Raw genomic sequence first — 13,828 nt, forward strand, 5'->3', positions numbered from 1 at the left:
TACACTGACCTGTGAGAGGCCTGGTTAGTGAAATGACAGATTGCATTTGTGCACTGAAATAGAAAAATGTACTGCCTTTTTAATTTTAAAGTTGCATTCTATTAGTTGATGTTAAAGTTTATATTGTCTTGTCCTTTTTCACTTGTAATTTTGCATTATTGTTGTTACTCAATAATATTCTATATTTTTAAAATAAACACATAATAAATCAGTTCACCACACACATTGCAGATAGCATCACATACTCAAAGCTACTTGTAAACGTGTTCTTTCCAAGCCTTCCACAACCACGTAGCCATACTGATCTCTTGTTTGTGCTTGTTCAAACTCAGCAGACATCTGCTCCACCTCCACCCTGGTGGCAATTCTGCGCCTCCCCTCCTTGCCTCACAGATATTATGCAGGACACAACAGATCAGTTATAACCCCTGGGTCTTTTTCTCACTCAGACACAGCTGTGTAAGAAAACACCACTGGCATTGTTTTAATCTACCAATAGCAAATTCAGATATCAATTTGCACTTGCCACCCCACTCACTGAATCTTTTCTTGGTGATGTCCAGGCAGCCAGTGTATGGTTTTATGTTGTGGGGAGCAAGACATAGGCTGGGATTCTCAAGGTCGCTCTGGGCATTTCAGTATTGCCGATGCTAAGCTACCAGTCAGGAAAAAATTCCACTGTTTGTAACTTTCGGAACAGGCCTGTGTTCCTAAGGAAGTCATCAATAAGCCCCATCCCTGACTAGCCCACATCGATACCAGTGATGTATCTCCAGTGATCCACCAGCATTTGCATCGTTATGGATAATGTATACCTATCTGTTAATGTGGCCAGGTGGACAGTACCAGAGAGGCACCGTAGCCTCATCAGCAGTCAGGAAACCCATTGCCACAAATCCATCCACTGCACCAGGGGTGTCCAATACATTCACCACTCACCACATGGTGGCAAACAGGACTCTGCATGGTGGCAAATATGGGCTTGACCAACCCGTGGCTGTCGAGCCGCATGAGTCTCTAGGAGCCCCTAAATGCAGCTCCTCCTGAGAGCTGCACGCAGGGAGTGCCGTTCACCTGCTCCATGCACGTTCTTCACCATTTTGTGGGAGAGGCATGTGGCAGCCCCAGTGGCTCTGGTGAGTCTCTGGCATTGAATTAGAATGGGGGAGCCTGGCTCTGGGGGGAGAAGGAGGGCATTTATATTTAGAGCGGGGCGGAGTGGGGAATGGGAGTGCCTGGCTCTATAAAGTTTTGTGTAATATAATGTGGTGAATATGGTAAAACAACAACCACAAACATGGCAATCTTTGAATTCCTATGGGACACTGCTGTCCTACCCATTGCTGAGTCTCTCAGTCCTGCATAACGGGAGACAATTAATGAATCTACACACCTGCAGGACGACATCCCCCACCCTGTGGATTTCCCAACTCCAAAATGATTTCCCACTCATCAGTGGCAATTCAGCACTGCAAGCTTCTAGCATGCAATTGCTACTCACTTCTCCAGCATCAGTACAGCTCCCCGTCAGGTGTTCCTGAACTGGGAGGCTGGAGTTAGCAACACACACAGATGTTGGACTGTGGCCTTTCACATACAAAAGTTCTGCAGGATTGCATATCATCCCAAACCTGCACTACCATGTGACTCTCACCAGTCAATGCTTGTTTCTCAGGCCCAGAAGCAGCATTCCATCTTCTGCTACTTCTCTGGGAACACTACCAACCAACCTTGAACTGTTTTTCATTATGTCCTTTGCCAATCTCTCCTCAAAGAAATCATCATGTTCCCCATTGTTGTAATTCTTCCAGCAAGTCTGCAAATACCCAAGGAGCCTGTGCCCTGAATTTCTTGAGAATGTCACAAAGTCATGTGGGTTTGATGTTTTTGTCAGAGATGGTGGACACCCAAAAGTGCCTGGTGGCTTTGTGGGATTTTTTTAAAAAATTATGCAAAAATTATGGAGTATGGATGGCCTTATGGGCTGGGAACTCCCTGAGACCCCTGCAGGATTCATTCTTGATGCAGAACACGTTGCAAAAGCTTCCCAAAAGGCATTGTACCAGGAAGCAGTATGTGGCATTCTGGGATAGCTCCCCATGAGGCACTGTACCTTCATGGACACAGGGTCTCATGGTGAGCACATGCAGCACCAACACAGGCAGCCAAGTATGCCCAAGCAATACACTCACTTTGGCAGCTGTGTTGATGTAACTTGTGCTGATCACAGGTTATAATGAGACATGGACCAAACATGCACCTGGGCAACAAGCGCAGGTATTAAAGGTAGAGCAGCTCATTTGTATGTGTGTGACTTCTGGATGCGTGGTTTATGTGTGTTTCTCAAAACATGAAATGGATATGTAAGCCTTGCATGTGTCATATGGCCAAATCAGACTGGCCAAATAGAGAGAGTCTTGTTCACAGCAGGCTTAACTGACGCAGTGGTAGAAATACCAAAGACCACCACCACTACCTTGCTTATGCCAGAATTAATGGTGGGTAAAATTATCTGGTGTCAAATGGCCTACGTCCACTAAAGAACCAAGGAGCTGCTGACAGCACAAGAGCCGAGAGGAAGTTGAACGGCTGAGAAGAAAAGGGAATCTTTGGTCTTGACTACACAAGAAAAGTGTTTGCATGCCTCCCTCTCCAGGAAAGACTCTCTTTTCAATTTAGAATTGCTTTAGCTCACAATTTTCTCATGCAGACAAGGGCTTAGATGGTTTTAAATGCTTTGATTTCTAATTTTGTTTTGTTGTTTGTGTTTGTTGACCCATCGAATCACACGGCATACAGCAATTTGGATTCTGACACTGGGTGCTTTAATGATTTTTTGTGCATATGAACTACTCGTTCAAGACTGTTGCAATGCCTTTGTTCTGTGCAGATCTCAGCAGACCGAGGCTGCTGCTCATCGTATATTTCAAATCGGTGCCATGTGCTCCAAAACAAGTCATAGGGGAGGTCACGCTCTGTGGTCACTAGTCCGACACATAAAGAAGCAGTAAACCAGAGAAAACAAACATGACCTGAGCTTTGTTCACTAGTTAGCAAAGAGATTTGACCATAAAGAAACAATTTGCTAATCACAGGGCTTGCAAGCCCATGCTAATTGATTATGACAAAAATATCATAAAACACTTTGGAACCAAATCTGCAAGGACCTCTATAGATTCTACTCGTAAACTACTACTACTACTCTCCACATCACATAATGAGGTTAAATAATGCAACATCAAATTGGCTAATTTTGGGTGACCATTTTCCTACTCAATTCACTCCCGCTTAGTGGAATTAATCACCCACTGACATCAGAAGTGTCCTTAACTCCACTCTTTCCCCCTCCCATGTATCAGTCCAAATTTCAGCTCTTTGTTTTCACCAATTGTTTTCCTAATTTTACGTACTAATGCTGTGTAACCCACTGCTCAGCACTTAGTATGTATCCTCATCTGTTCCCAGTCCAGAGAGACTGTGAATCTGTTACATGTCTCCATCACTTAGGCGGCTTCTTTAACTCTAGCTGTTGAGACTAAGGCTTTTCATTCCAGATGTGCCAATATGGCAGACATTACAACTGCATGATGCACTTGCTTTCACATTTCTAAGTTTATTGTTAAATCCCTTCTGATTCATCACAACACAACAACACCAGAATTGCTTGTATTGTTATACGGAGTCTATTTTATGAGCTGGGTGGAACACCAGATTAGGCCCTTAGCCTTTCATTCTGGGATTCAGTGCTGTATTAACCACAGGGACAAAGGGGCTTGTGCCTGGGGCTCCTGACAATTGGACCCCCCCCAAAAAAAATGGGAGCCATCACACTCCAGCTGGCTCGATCTACCTGGCACGCCTGCTGGAAAAGTAAGAATGTGGGGGGACAGGCCTCCGGTTGCTCTTGCTCTGGCCCTCACAAAACTATAATCTGCCTCTGCTGGGACTGTATGTTTGAATCTTCTCTTAGGTTACTAATACAAATCATTTGGTATCCCCAGCCTGCTCTGTGGCTGACCTCATCACAAGATGATAGTCTCAGGAAAGGCCAAGAACAGAAATACAGAGGATATGACAAATGAGGACTGAGATACTAGGGCAGGGCTCTGGATCAGAAACTTGCTTACCAGGCATGCCAACAGGGGAGTAGCAAGGTGAGAAAAGAGGGCAGCTGCCCTGGGGCTCCAATACAAAAGGGCCTGGAGCTCCCAGCCACTGCCACCACTACTGTTGCTTAGAATCTGCACAGATTAAGGTGAAATTGATCCTGTACACTGGTCCTGCCCATGCCAGCCTCTGTAACACATTAGTCCCAGTTAAGGCTTATTTTGAAATACATTCTCCAAGATAAGAGAAGAATAGATGCTAAATGATGGCTGGCAATCAGTTAAGATGATTTCTAGCATATATTATGCATTAATAAATTAAAGACAGCATGTTCAATGAAAGATGTGTAGGAGGCATATTAAAAACTTTTATAGGAGTAAGGAAAAAAGTTAAAAGCATTATATTTCAAAAGAATGAAGAGGAAGATTAGCACTAAGATTGTTTTTAATGAATACTAATGCTTAACCTCTAGACTAAGATTAAAGAAAAATGTTATCACTCTCCCAAGAATTCTGTTTCACACTGCTGAAAGTTATTTTGTTTGGAAAGCAAAGCAGTTTCTCCCGGTGCATGAACGCAACCCTACACTATCGGTGCAGCACTGTTGACCACCCAAGCCGTAAGACTTTTAAATCTAATCAGTGATCTCTTAGTACACAACCCCAAAATATCAGCTGTTTTTAATGAAAGAACTGAGGAACTGCCAATATGTTTTGGCAAGCTAGAGAAATTGTACCCTGAAAACAAGATTTTTAAACTTAAATGCCTAAAAGTTAGGTGGGCTTTTCAAAGGTCACATGCAATTTAGGATTTGAAGAACATGGGGTCCTAAATCATTTAGGTGCTGGTGAAAATGCCAGTTCTCAATCCCCATTTGGACACCTGAAAAAAATCTTCTGTTTCACCAAGTTGACTTCAGTGGGATTTGTGATGCTGTGCTCCTTTGGAAAAAAAAAATCAAGACATTTTTACTTGGTTATCTGAGTATGGATTTAGGAACCTAACTTTTGTCTGGCAAATTTGAAAATGTTGACTGTGTCTTCTTGATTTTGCTGTGAATTTCAACTGAAGCAAAGCGCAGAGTTTTCACACAGCCAGCTAGTGCTCAGAGTTGCTGTTGCTAATGCATTGAAAGCCATTGTTATGTTACAATATCAAATGTATAAGAGGGCCAGAAGACAGCTGTGCTCAGAGGAAGCAACATTTCAGCAGATAAAAATAAGCCTTCAGTGAAGGTTCTGAGCCCAGGGCAGTGTTACATTTATGAACTCTTGCTTCTGTTTTCTCTTTTGTTCCACTTCCAATTCTAATGTAAACTCTTTAAGTAGATTGTGTTAGAGTGCTCACCCACTGGTAAGCTAAGCTAATTGGGCTCAGTCTGGCTCTATTTCATCCATTCAGCCTCAGCGATTTCAGCGGGTTGGAACAAGCACAATGAAGGGCAGAATGGGGCCTGTGCATTCAATCAAAACAATACAACTGCATTTACAATCCATCATTCATTCAACTACTCACTCAAAACATTAGATTAGTTACAACAATGGGCAGGCTACAATATGAAGGAAGACATATTAATAGAACTTATTCTTGCAATAAAGGAATAATGCAGATACAAAAAGATTGAAATGACCCTATGTATTTCAACCAAACCATATGCATTGTTCTTATCGTCTATCGCATTTAGGAAAGAAAATAATTCCTAGAACGCAACAAAACAAGGATTTCAGCTCAGATGAAGTACACATTATTATGCAACCACACAAAAATAGCTGCATAATATAAAAATAAATTAGGAAGAATGTGAAAATAATTTGTAAGGCACGTAAATAATTGAAGAGAGAATATTTGATGGGTCAAAAAGCTCATTTTAGAATGTTTTGAAATTATTTCAATTAAACAGAACAAATGTCATCACTAAACCCATAGGCATCTTATTGAGATCATCTGTAACTCGATGATGCCTGCTGAGGCAGACAATGAACATATGTTAATGTATATACACAGATATTTAAGGAAATAAATTTGTGAAATATTGGGAACTTTTCCCCTGTGAGAGTGGGGAAGGTCCCTTGAAAGATGATTGGTAAGAATCCCCGATATGTCCCTAACATTAGGGCTTGAAGAAGATCAGCATGCAGCCAGGAACTAAGAGAACAATTTCCGGAGCCAAAAATCACAAAATTAATTTGGTCTGGGGAGCTGTAATGATCTCCTGGGAGAAGAAAGTCTGATATGATTCAGATGACACGCAGAGTAGTTTTGCAACAGCAGTATGCCACCAACTTAAATGAAGTTATTTCCTACACCAGTGTAAAGGATAACAGAGTTAGGCTGCTCTAACGGTAGAGGTAACCAATTGGTTTTTATTAAATAACGATGGTAAACAAGGTATGTCAAACAATAGAACAGAGAATGTAAATCAGACACTCAAGTTGATTCTCTCCTAATACACAACAAGGAGTCATTGAACTAAATTGAAAAGCAACACATTTAAAACTGATAGACAAAAATAGTACTCCACACAATATATAATTGAACTGTTAAACTCATTGTTACAAAATCCTGGACTAATTTGCTCAGGAAGTGGTGTCAGTGTCACTAGATGGGACAGTATACCTCACCCAGAAGGTGTGTGGGTTATACTAGTGGACACCATGCTCTAGTTTTGTTGGTTTACACATTTGTGACAACTGTGAAAAATCAGTCTGCGGCATGCAAATGTCTTCATACGTAATGATCTGGAATTTCATTACAGAAGAAAATATAGAAGAGTTTATTAGAGTGAAAGACAATGGTGAATGCTGTATGATTTAACATCAGATATTCTAGAGTTGATCAGAAGAAGAGAAGTTATTCCATAAGAGCCCTGTAACAGGTTTTTGTTTTTAAAAAACAAGCCTTAAATTATATAGATTAATAATATATACACAGAAAGTGTTCCAGGGACACAAAACATCCATGCAAAATTCCATTTATTCAAGAGTGGGTTGTTTCTTTTGTTGTTTTTGTGCATGCAAATAAACATGTTGTTTATGTGTTTCCACACTATTATCATGACAGAGCATGAACAAACAGACTTTGTAATGAGGCTGGTAGATTTACATGACAATTTTGCAGTGCTGTCCTACAAGACATGAAGAAAGAACTGGGTTGATACATATCTCCTGCCTATGGAGAATGTTGAAGATTACAGTAAGGTCTCAGAGTATGCGAACCCAGAATACGCAACCCCGTGCTTGCACAGTTGACCCCCAATTCCTACAGTCAACACTGGAAATGCACAAATTCCAGTTGCACTTAACTCGCTCCCCCTGGCCCTGGCTCAACCTCACTGGGTCTGCACAACCCAGGCTCAGCCCTGCCCCAGTTCTGCTCACCACCAGTGCATAGCTCCTGCTCACCCGCCACCTCTGGCTCTAGCTAACCACCCCTCAGGCACGGCTCCAGCTCAACCTCCCCAGGCCTGGTTCGACACCCCCTGCCAGCTCACCCCCCATGCACAGCTCTGTCTCACCTGCCACACCCAGCTCTGGCTCCAGCTCCCCACCCCTCAAGCATGGCTCTGCTTCAATCCCTTCCCCACCTTGGTTTAAACTCCCCATGCATGGCCCCGGTTCCATCCTCCTGCCCTGGTTCAACCCCCCGCACAAGGCTCCAGTTCAACACCGCCCCCCCACCCTGGCTCAAAGCCCCCCATGGCCCAGCTCACCACCTGAGCAGGGCTCACCCCCGTGCACAACTCCGCCCCTCGCCCCCCCGCAGCCCTAACCCACCCCCGTCTTAACCCTTCCCAACTGCCCCCCTCATTCCAGGACTTATCTTTCAGCTGCTTCCCCGGCTGCAGAACGTGTGTTCCACTGGGGAAAAAGCCAGACACCCACTTACACAAAATCCAGGTTACAAGAGGGTACATGGAACAGAACCCTCATGTAACTCGAGGGTCTGCTGAATATGATGCTCTCAGAATTTATGTGCCTAATCCTCAGTTGGTGTCATTTAGCAGAACTCCTTCAATCCATCTAAGAATATGCTTTTATGGATTTAGAGTGCTTAGATGTTCTTGTGGTGAAATTAAAAGATCAAGGATCTCTACTAATGTGTTACAACTGGAAAAGGTAAGACGGGATAACATGAACCTAATTCTTCACTTTAATCTCACAAACCTCACAACATACCCTGCTGCACTTAGCCAGCCAAACAAAGAAGATGAATTAAACAAGGAAGAAAAGAGAAAGATGAAGTCTAATGAAGAAAGCTATAAATGCAGTCATGCTGTGGATTCTCTCTAAAGCAGTGTCACTGCATTTGGGTGAGTACCCCTCATTCACATTGCAAGAGGTCAAAAACATCCCCAGAGGACAGAATACTGCAAACAATGTGCCTTCTGGGGAGAATAATCAGCTGTTTAGAAGCTGAAAGGAATATTTCCATAAAACAGATACTCTATGATTTCTATAACGCATTTTTAAACTACTATGTACATTTAAGCCTTATTCTCTTTTCCTACCACTGAGATATAGCTAAGCTGGAACTGTAACTTTCAGGGCCAGCCTTAGGGCTGCATAGGGGCCTGGGCCAACTCCCTCCTGCCTCAGGCCCTGCCCCTGTTCCATCCCCACTCCACTCCAACCCTTGCCAAGCCCTGCTGCCATTCCACCCCCACCCTGCCTCTTCCCACTCCTGCTCTGTCCCCTCCCACCTGCACTGCACCACTATCCTGAAGCCAAGAGACACAAGTAGAGGATTACAAGGCACCTGTTACAGGACTGCAGCAGGGGTCAGGCTCCCCTGCTCTCACCAAGGCAGTGAGAGCTATGGGAAGGGCAGGGACTTAGAAGTTTCTCCACTTCGCCAAGCCCTGCGTTACTTGGGGATGTGGAGCAGGGCAGGCTAGGGCCATGGCACTCCCCTTCCTGCCACTGCGGTAAGATAGCAGCCGAGCAGCACAGGCTGCTGGGTCACTCCACTTCTCACAGCTGCAGTGAGTGCAGGGTTGGCCAGGCTCCATAGGTAGTCCTGTCCCCCCAGCTGCCCTGCGTCCTGTGGGTAACATCGATATGGGGACCAAAGGGTGGTTGGGGCAGCTGTTGAGGGATCCCGCAAAGTGTGGGGCTTGGGATGGTTGCCCTGAACTGTCCTGTGGATGGGACGGCTTTGGCAATGTTATCGAGTCTCTCGATTATATTGACAGATTTACAATTCTGTGTGGTTTTCATAAAGTTCCAGCTTTCGCAATCAGATTATTACTATGAGAGATTCTATGTGAGACTCTGAGCTTCCATTGTAATGTAGTTTGTATTCTTCATGCTTGCAGAGAAAAGCTTGAAAACCAGGGCCATCAGTGCACCAACAGCCGCAGCAATAAAAAGAATCCCAACTTTCTTTGAACTCACTATGTTTAAGATACTCTCATGATGTGGGGGGCTTGGATAAGAATGTTTTATTGTTTACTGTAAGAGGTCCTGGTAGCCAATATTGATGTACAATGCCACCCACACAACAGACTACGGGCCATCTCCTCTTCAGCCTTTTGCAGAGGACATCACTGCTAGCAGCTTTATTCTTGTGAAAGCCTCAGACTTGCTGAGTGCGAAGTCCCTCATTCCTGTATCCAGCCACTTGTGCTCTTTCACTTCCTATCACTCTCAGAAGTTAACCACTGATTAAACGTAACAAAGAAGGAGCCGTGCTAGTCTATACGCTATCAAAACAAAAAGCAGTCAAGTAGCACTTTAAAGACTAGCAAAATAATTTATTAGGTGAGCTTTCGTGGCACAGACCCACTGGTATGGCTATGGTCTGAAGAAGTGGGTCTGTTCCACAAAAGCTCACCTAATAAATTATTGTGCTAGCCTTTAAAGTGCTACTTGACTGCTTTTTGTTCTGACTAGTTAAACGTGTGTTTACAGAAGAATTTTGAATAAGCAGTTTTCTGATACAGATCCTAGGGCTGCAGTTCTGCTACAGTGCTCTGTTGACAGAAGTCACTGTCGGAAGAGGTTTCCAGACAAGTCACTGTCAGAAGAGATTTTCCGATAAAATTTCTGTCGACCGAATGCGGGCCCACACAAAAGCCAATCGGAAAAGCCCTCCACTCTGTCAACAGAGCACCTGGACTGCCCAGCCACTCTCTCAACAAAACAGGCACCTGAAAGCACAACAGAGAGGGCTGCCCATTGTTCTGCATGCCCTTTTTGTCACAAGAAGGCCCCCCAGAGTAAGCACACAGCTTTTTTGTCAACAGAGTCTGTCGACAGCAGCAATATGCTTCGTGGCTGAGAGGAAGAACGCTGCCAGCAAAAGTGCTGAGTTTTGTCAACAAACTGTCAACAAAATGCATTTTGCGTGTGGACGTTCCACCAGTTTTGTCTACAAAACCAGGGTTTTGTTGGCAAAACTTGCTCGTGTAACCATAGCCTCAGAAAGTCCCAGGATAGAATACACACAGCATTTAGAGACTTTCCATGTTTCACTTTTCAAAGGAAATGAGTATTGCTCGTGAACAAATTGTATGAGATTGTTCATAGATTATTGCAACAATGGGCCAAATTTTTGCTTCTAGTTTGGAGAGATGCCATGCCACCCCAGCAAATAACCATTCTTGCAAGCATTTAGACGAGACAACAACAATCACGTGTTATTAATTTGACAGTTTCTGCCAGTCAGAATAGCAGAAATCTAGTTGTATCAGCTAATCTTACAGCTAATGTTTTCACCCAGTGTTTACCAAAGTGCGGTATGCATACCACTGGTTGTATGTGAAAGGATTCAAGGGGTACACGGCAGAAAATAAATTACTAAAAATCGGGGGGTAAGCACTAGGACGACACTGGGAGAGGGAGTATGCCGATAAGGCCAAAGTCCTGAAAGTAGCACACAAATGTTTTAGGTTTGGGAAACACTGTTTTAGGGCAATCATGTCTCAAAATCAGCTTGTGATGGTTCAGTCAAAGCAATCATATCCAAACCTGACCCCTACCCTGAGTCAACTTCAAATCCAAACATTGACTCCCACTAAAAATATTCTCAGGAGAACATTCCTCAGTCCATCTCTAATTATGATTATCAGAAAAGCAGACTAATAACTGGGTACGAGTGAATGAAGCCAAATGATTAGGCTGACATCAAATATTTAAGTGGGTATAAGGAATCTGTAAAACTGACATACTAAATGAGGCCCCTGAAGGAGACTGGAGAGAAAGCATCCTAGAGGGTTCCCTAAAGCACATCAATACTGGGAAATCAGTTGTTACAATAAATTTGTTCCAGGTTCACACAGAAGGGCCTGGGGATTTGCAAGTGGAAAGCGCCCTGCTTTATCTGGATCAGTTTTCATTTCCATCACTCCAGCCTCCCCCACACGTTTGAGAAATGCCATTTTGACACCAGGTTGCTGACTTAATTCACAAGGTACAGAAGACAAGAGATGGAATACTGGTCCTTTAGAGAGCTTCTGCTAAAGTTGTAAAACTCAGTGAAAAATGGTATGGATTTGCCTTTTTGATAGGTCTGGGGATTATCTTCCATCATGGGAAAAAGTTATAAAATGATGTTCTGAGAGAATACCTGGAACTGATATTTCGAAGGGCTCCTTTTGAAAGGATGATTTATACATCACAAGACCAATGGGTCTTTTATCAAAGAAAATGGATTCTCTTTCTGAACTATTGAGAAAAGATTGATGGTATCTGATAGTACAGTTCTATTTGTATATGTCATTCAGTGTAGGTAGATTACTACAGTTATATCAACTCAGTACCTATTGCATACACACAATACAATGCACATACTAAATTGCAGCTGAAGTTGTTTCTGGTATATTTAAGGAACCCTGCATGCAAGATTTTAGTGGAATGCTATTGATCATTATTCATCTTATTCTGCTGGAGTCTATTGATCAGATTCCAATTAATTTTAGAACATGTGGCATGATAGATTGGCACCGAGAGTGTCATATATAGATAGTTTTATTTTCTTTCTATGAATAAAAAATAATCTATGTGTGGGTATGTATCTACATGCATGTACACAGTGCTTTTTTGTGTCAATACTAGCTGGTACTGGGTGCTGGCACCTCGGCATCCCAAGGACCGGCTGCAGGCATGTGGGCAGGGAGCCAGCTGAGGACCAGCTCCTTTTTCATTTTTCTTATTTTTTTAAACAAAAAAATCAGTGTATGTACACATATAAAAATATAAGCATGATACACTATAGGCTGAGCCCACTCCCACCCAAGCCTATGATTAAATTCCCACTGACTTTAATGTGAGCACAAATGACCCATATATTGTGCAGGAATGCCTTGAAAACTATACAGAGGCAAGGGTAATAGTTGGTGCGTGGGATTTATTTTTAAGGACAAAAAGCAATATACTGAGCTTTTCATCATAGTCAACTTTTCAAGAATACATTTCCCCCCAAGCATTAATGATGAAGATGTTAACATCCAATAAAGAGTTTCAACAGTCTGACCAAAATTTACTCCTGGTCTCTACTAAATCAGTTAATTTTATGTGACATTTGTGATTTTGTATCCTATCAGCTTCCCCAAAATCTAGAGAGACTTCCAATGTAGATGAATAGAAAAATATAATTTTGCCTTAATTTTGTATGTGTACTTTTAAAAAAATACAAAAAATGGTGGTTTTGTGTGTCTTGTGCAGGTTACCTTTAAATGATAAGTTGCAATTCTTGCCTAAGATCATCCAAGACTGCACAAGGATCTGCCTGCTTTTTTGTAGACATTGGGAAGAGGGGAAAGGACAGCCATCTGCTTCTGTGCCATTCCCTTCCCCTGTACTGCCCTATCAACACTTCCTTCCTCCCTCCCTACTCTCTGGAAGACATCCCATCAATCTGGGGAGCAGAAGGAAGAAGAGACAGGAGAAGAGTGGCTGTGACATGGGTGATGCAAATTTTACCCATCACCTCCCATCCCATTCAGCCTAAGCTAAAAAAAATCTCAGGCTGTAATAATTCTACAAAAGTTCTCCCTCTCTCCTGGCAAGCCCAGAGAAGAGGAGTTGCCCGGGTTAGTGTTAACGTGGAAACACAAGCTCTTGACAAAAATGGCCTCCCACAGCTACCCAGGCCTATTGTTGCTTCTTTTTGGACCCAGCAGTTAGCCAACATTTGGTGCCTTGCTGAGTTGTTTCTGTTGGGTAGAAAAAGTGATGATAGCTTCAGGTATATTCTTATGCAAGCCTGTTTATTTACAAAGAATGCACAGTAACACCTCAGGGTTATGAACACCCCAGGAATGGAAGTCATCCATAAGCCTGAAATGTTTGTAACTCTGGATAGGATATTGTGTTTGTTCTTTGAAAAGTTTGCAACTGAGCATTAGACTTATTACAGCTTCAAAACTTTACTATGCAGAAGAAAAATGCCTTCTTCTCCCCCCGCATACACACACTTTTTTTTAGTAGTTTACATTTAACACCAGTATTGTGCTGCACTTCCAGGGTTTCGGGGGGGTCTCTGGTGATGCCTGATTATTGTACTTCAGGTTCCAAATGAGATGTGTGGTTGACTGATCAGTTTACAACTCTGCTGTTCATAGTTCAGAGGTTCTATGGTACAGAGTCATTTCCCTGAGCACCGTTTAAAAAAAAAAAGCAGAAGCAAATCATGCCCTTGTTTGCAATTTTCAGTTCTGCCCCTCTGATTAGTTCTTTGCCCCAAGTAGTTCTGTCTCTATGCCCCCACTCAGGGCACTCTG

Source organism: Carettochelys insculpta, chromosome 2 (assembly GCF_033958435.1).
Source record: "Carettochelys insculpta isolate YL-2023 chromosome 2, ASM3395843v1, whole genome shotgun sequence".
NCBI classification, from domain to species: domain Eukaryota; kingdom Metazoa; phylum Chordata; order Testudines; family Carettochelyidae; genus Carettochelys; species Carettochelys insculpta.